Source organism: Apteryx rowi, unplaced genomic scaffold, assembly GCF_003343035.1.
Source record: "Apteryx rowi isolate R43461 unplaced genomic scaffold, aptRow1 scaffold_5, whole genome shotgun sequence".
Lineage (NCBI taxonomy): Eukaryota > Metazoa > Chordata > Aves > Apterygiformes > Apterygidae > Apteryx > Apteryx rowi.
Window position 1 is genome coordinate 9037926 of NW_020450760.1, and position 6000 is coordinate 9043925.

Genomic DNA, 6000 nt, shown 5'->3' on the forward strand with positions numbered 1-6000 from the left:
CTTTATTCTACTTTCTGCAGCACTAGGACTCTGAATTCTTTTGCCGAGTTATTCCTTTACCTTGCTGTATGAAGGGACTGTTTGTGTGAGAGAATACTGTAAAGCTGAGAACTTCAAAACTGCTTGTCTAAACTGAATCAATCCTTAACCATCTAAGAGGTCTCCTGGTCATCAAATACTCACAGCCACCCCTGGTCACCTTGACCTGTCACAATATCAGTACTGCTCTTTCTTCACAGGTACTAAAACCTAGCCTATTAGATGCCTTTGCATATAGATCTAGCAATCTAATGCAAGACTAGAGTTAAAAAAAAAAAAAGTGCAAAAGTCATGTTGTTAGAGAGTAAATAATAAAGGGTATAAAGTTGTAGTCAGTTTCCCTGTAGCTTTCTCCAGTTAAAACTGATCTGAATAGTAAAATCTTATAAATAAAATTGTTCCCAAAGCACTGTTTTGAAAGTGTTCTATGAACAGCCCTATATATTTATAGATCAAGTTTGTAAAAGGATTGAGACGAAAAAGAATAAAAGCTTCCCCATTCTTCAGTCAAGCTGAAATCTTCTCCACAACTAGTCTGAGACACTGCTGAAAAAGGGGAGGGCGGTTTCATGGTTGTTTAATGAGACTATACGGCTGCTTAAGCTAGAACTGACCTGAAGCTATAACAGGTCACCCCTCACTTTCTCTACACTACCCTGAGCTGTTGGCATTGGATACCACTGCAGTGAGCGTCTGAAGGAGAAGATAGACAGACAGGTATTGGGGGGAGTGGGGTGGAAGAAAACAAATTTCCTAGATATACACAAAGAGCATCAAAATGCCAATATCCACCAGGCAATTGATATCCACCAATATCTGACCAGGCAATTGATACTTTAATGTATTGCCTGAAAATGTTTCAATTTGTAACCTATTATCGGCATTCAGTACTGCCGCAATAGAATAGAGATGAGAAAAAACTCAGGGACAAGGAGATGAGGTGAAAGGAGACCAGTGAGAAGGAAAAAAACACTTAACTGTGCTCTAGACCATCTTCCTCTAATGGATCCCCCCCCTCCCCCCAATCCACTCTAAGTTAAGCAGCTATCATGCAGCATGGTCTGTGGATGGATTAGTAGTGACACGCATATAGAAGAAGGGAGACCTGCAGACGCCTCGGTTCCTGCAGGGAAGCCTGTTGTACTCCCCCTCACATTCCTCCCTGCAAAATCTCCGAATATTTGGGGAGTTACTATATGAGAATTACCTGGCACATTTGGCACTAGTACTGAAAATGTTAGAGCCTTTATCTGAAAGCAACCAAGAAAATGGTCTTGGGCTTGTTTCGCAGTCAGGGGGTATTTTATAGGAAAGCCATCAACAGCTGAGATCAGGCACAGTATTTCAGACCAGCTGAACCCCAGTTGCGTTACAGGCTTTCCGTGCAACCTTGAAAATGTCATTTAATCCCTAAGCACCTGTCAGGGCCAAAGCAGTCCCATGTCGAGGAATTTTGCTTTACTTTACTGCCAACTAGCACAAACTTCTGCTTGCTGATTTGGGTATTGAGAAAAAAGGACCCAAACCATCAAGCACTTGCCTAAATGCTTATCCCACCTCCTCTCCAGTCTCAACTTCCCTTATTTTCAAGTTCCTCCGGCCAGACGATGGGCAGCCTGGGAGGCTGAGGTGGTTTGCATAACGGGCTCCTTCTGCTGCTCTTCCGTGCTAACTGGTTACAGTGCTGCTTTGGCTTTCTGCTGCCCTGGTTGGTCAGGGGTGTCCCCACCCCAGCGTGGGACCCCCATGGCCGCAGTCCCCTTGGGGTGTCCCTGTCCTGGTGTGGGGCACCCATGGCTGAAGTTACCCTGGGGTGTCCCTGCCCCAGTGTGGGTCCCTCAGGGCTGCAGTCCCCTTGGGGTGTCCCTGCCCCAGCATGTCACCCATGGCTGCAGTCCCTCGGGTTGTTCCTGCTCCAGTGTGGGTCACCAACAGCTGCAGTCCCTCAGGGGTGTCCATTCCCCAGCATGGGTCCCCCATGGCTACAGTCCCCCTGGGGTGTCCCTGTCCTGGTGTGGGGCACCCATGGTTGACGTTACCCTGGGGTGTCCCTGCCCAGGTGTGAGTTCTTCAGGGCCGCAGTCCCTTGGGGTGTCCTTGCTCTGGTGTGGGTCACCCACGGCCACAGTCCCTCGGGGCACGCGTACCCCTTTCGGCGCGGGCTGCCCCCCCCGAGCATGTCTCCCCACCTGCTGGGTTCGTTCCCCAAGGTGCCAGCGCAGGGAGCCCCGTGCTGCCCACCGCCGCCTCCCCGGCCAGCCGCGGGCTCCTGGCCTGCTCCCACAGGGCGTGCGGCGCCCCGCGGCCTCCACCAGTCCCTTCGGCCGGGGCAGCCCCCGCCCCTGCCCGCCGGGCCGGCCCAGAGCCTCCTCACAGCGTGAAGCGGCGCCAGGGCTCCTCGGCTGGCTCCGAAGCAGGGGCAGGCCCGGGGTGGCTGGCATCAGGCGCCGGCCGGCCGGCTGACAGGCTCCCAGCGCCACCTCCGCAGCCGCACGGCCCGGCCCTTGGCCGACGGCAGGCGCCCGGCAGCGCTCCGCACTGGGAAGCGTGAGCAGGGCGCTGCKGCAGTGGGGCCTCGCGCGAGGGCAGGGAGAGCCCCTCGAGGCCTTGCTGCGAGACCAACAGCACCGGCGCGGTTCGAATCCTGCTTGGGAGGCCCTGAGAAAATCGGGAGGGCTGTCGCCGCTGCCACTGCACTCTTGAAACAGGGCCTTTTCAGGGCTCCGCAGTGCAAAGGGCGGGTGCGAGCGCCCGGCGGCTGCTCAGGAGCGCGGGCACCCGCTGGGGCTGCTGCCTCTGGGCCCGGCACCGAGCTGGTGCTGCCGTGCCGGCTGTCGCCAGCTTCCTTGAGCCCAGGCAGCCATGGAGTGCCMGCGGGGCGCCGCAGCAGCCTCCCCAACACCCCCCACGTGGGAGAAACTGGTGGCTTTCTCCTGCCTGCCTTTCGGGAAAACGGCTAGTGCTTCCTGCGCTCCCGCGGGATGGGGGAGCTGGCTTTTAGGCCTTTCTCAGCCTGAGAAAGCTTACATATACTCCCCACTTCGCCATATAGAAACGTCCCTTGCCTGGTCAGGGCACTGGGGGTGCCCAGGCTCAGCCGGCTTGTTTCGAGGAGGAGGAGGAGGTAGCAAATGAGTTTCTTCCATAAAATAAGTGTATATGGTCTCCATGCTAAATTCCATTATTTATACAACAACATCCGTTGCCACTGGCTTTCCTGGAAAGAAGGCTGCATTTGACCCGTTCACTTGCCTGCACATGTGGGCTGGAAGAAGAGAACAGAATGTAAATGATGGCGCAGATATTGCTTTGTTCTATGTACGCGAGCGCCTTCGTTACGCCAGGAAATCAAACAGCAATGGTTTCTGCGACAGCTGCTTTCTAAAGGAATATTTTAAATGAATAAATCTTCAGGTTTAACATAATGTGGTGCTTTGACTGGGCATGTTCAAGCCACATGAGATAATTAAAGTGTTTTAAAACTTCATCTGAAAGCACAGATGATTAACAATGATGAGAAATGCTGCGAAAAACATTCCAAGGCGAACATTTGTCAGAATTAATAACAAACATATACTGTGCTTTTAATATTCTGCTGTTTGACATTGTTTCGATTACCTATAAATCTGCAGGTTTTGTTTATATTTCTGTTTGTGTTAGGATTGGTTGCCTCTTTATATTTGACCAGTAGTGCTACCATTCACTGTGGTGTAAGAAATCAAATAATGATTGTATATATAGCAATCCAAGGACTACAGTGCAGGAGACTGTAAACACAAAATTTTTAATTCTCCGCTTACAATCACAAGCAATGTTCTCTCGAAGTTTTTAATGACAATATCTAGAAGTTTTTCCTAAATAACTGTCATTGAAAACAACGGCATCTTTTTTTTGCTAACTTGGCCCTGAAATGTAGTATTATCCTACCGCTGAGACACAACTTCTTGTTATCTGTGTATTTTCAATCAGTTAGACAATACAGAGCTATTGCAGACATTTTCCCTCTCCTGCTTTCTTAATGAATGCTGGTATGTCAACAGATCAGAGGAAAACACTTCTGATGGACATTGGTTACCAGCTAGTGAGGACCTGTGCACTAGGGACACGCTATTGCTAAGCTGCGTATTGTGGGATGACACAGCAGTTTTCTCTGGAGCTGACATTTTCATATGTACACACCCAGTCTTAAACATAAATCGTTTATTGGCAAAATATTGCCTAGAAAAAAATAGAATTTGTCAGAATGACAACTAAGATGTTGATGAGTGCCTTGCCTTTAATTAGGAAAGGCAAGTGGAGAGAGCCATTAAAATAATACAGGCTCCTCTCATTCCTTTGCAGCTTTGTTTTTGCATCTCTAAAACATGGATCAGGCTGTGATGCAGGGACCTGATTTTAATCATCATCTTACATAATCTCTGCAATCATAGTAAAGAGCAGTGCTGCGCAGTGATTTTAAAAATAGCCTTATTTTGCCATCAGCATACTAATTAATACACTTGCTTATTCCAGTCTAGTTCATTCACTGTCTTAGTTATAGAAGACACGCTACCCGGGGTGTAATCAAAGACAACTAGATTTGCGTAATACAGTATTGTGAGGAGGAGATAATCAGGGAGGGAGCAAAACCTGCCTTCTGTTCCTGGTGGACGTTGCCTTTTATCTCCTCCTGGCGCGCCAGCGGGGAGGAGCTGTGCCTGCCGTGAGACCAAACTGGTGAGCCACCACGCAAAACGTGGACTTTGGGAATAGGGCCTGGACGCCTGCAGAGAGCTAGCCAGCCCCGGGCGCTCGTGCAGCCATTTTGAGTGGCTGAGCTTTGCAAGCAAGGTAGGGGGAAGGGAGTGGAAAGTAAAGCTCTCGCTGCCTGCCAAGGAGGAAAAGCGGATGGTGAGATAGGTTGCTGGTGTTGTTGGGGATGTTCAGGAGCTATTGGGGAAGGGCTGGAGAAGAAGTCCTGTCAGAAATCAAGGCTCAGGATGCAATGTAGGAGGCCAATATGGCTTTGTCTCTGCTAGTCCTTATGGTTTTGAGGGGCTTCTCCCTAATGGCAAGAGAGGTGACATGAACCACACTTCAGGATGCCTCATCGGGCCAAGGTGCCCTGAGCAGGTTGCCTGGCCAGTGGTGCCTACAGACCCTTCCCTGTGCTGGGGCCCCATCATTGCTCCTCCTCATTGAGCTTGGGTTTTCTGAGGGAGAAAGTAACTCTAGACAGAGCCAGGGCACCTGAGGCAACATGGGTAACCCCATTTGRTTGCACCACTTCTCAAAGCATTTTACATGCTCTGCCTGGCAATCCACAGTGTGGTGGCTGGCTGTTCCCTGCTGCCACTGCTGCTGTCCCAGCTCAGCAACTGTCCCCAGTGAGCCTTGCATGACTTCTTCATAACAAAGTGCCATGCTCTGAACAGTCACATCCAATTATAGTGACAGTGCAGTCATTTCACACTGATATTTAGCATAGTCCCCAAATGACAATAAACAGTACCAATTTTAGTATTAACTTTCTATAGGTAGAAAGCACAGCCATAGTAACATCTCCTAACTTCAGACATCTAACATAAGTGCTCAGTTAGGAGGCAGGGCTCTCTGRGGGCTAAGAACCCCCAGAGGGGTGATGTAGGTGCTCCCAAACACTCTCTACTGCCTCTGTGACTACACAGGGAGCCCAGGTTCCTAATTCAGGTACCAAAGCTAAATGATATTAAAATAATGCCGGGAGGATTTTCCTGAACCTCAGTTAGCCTAAACTTCATTACCTCCAGTGGACTGGAGGCTGATGAATGCTGATGTGAGCAAGAATAAAATCACAGCTCTGGAATTATTCCACTTGTTAAATGACTTGGAAGAGAATTATCAACGGATTCCTGGGTACCATGGAAGTTGGGTGCCTGTCTGCAGGATACATCTCTTCTTCTGAAAAGTAATATTTCAGTCTTCCTTTCTTCTTTCTCACTA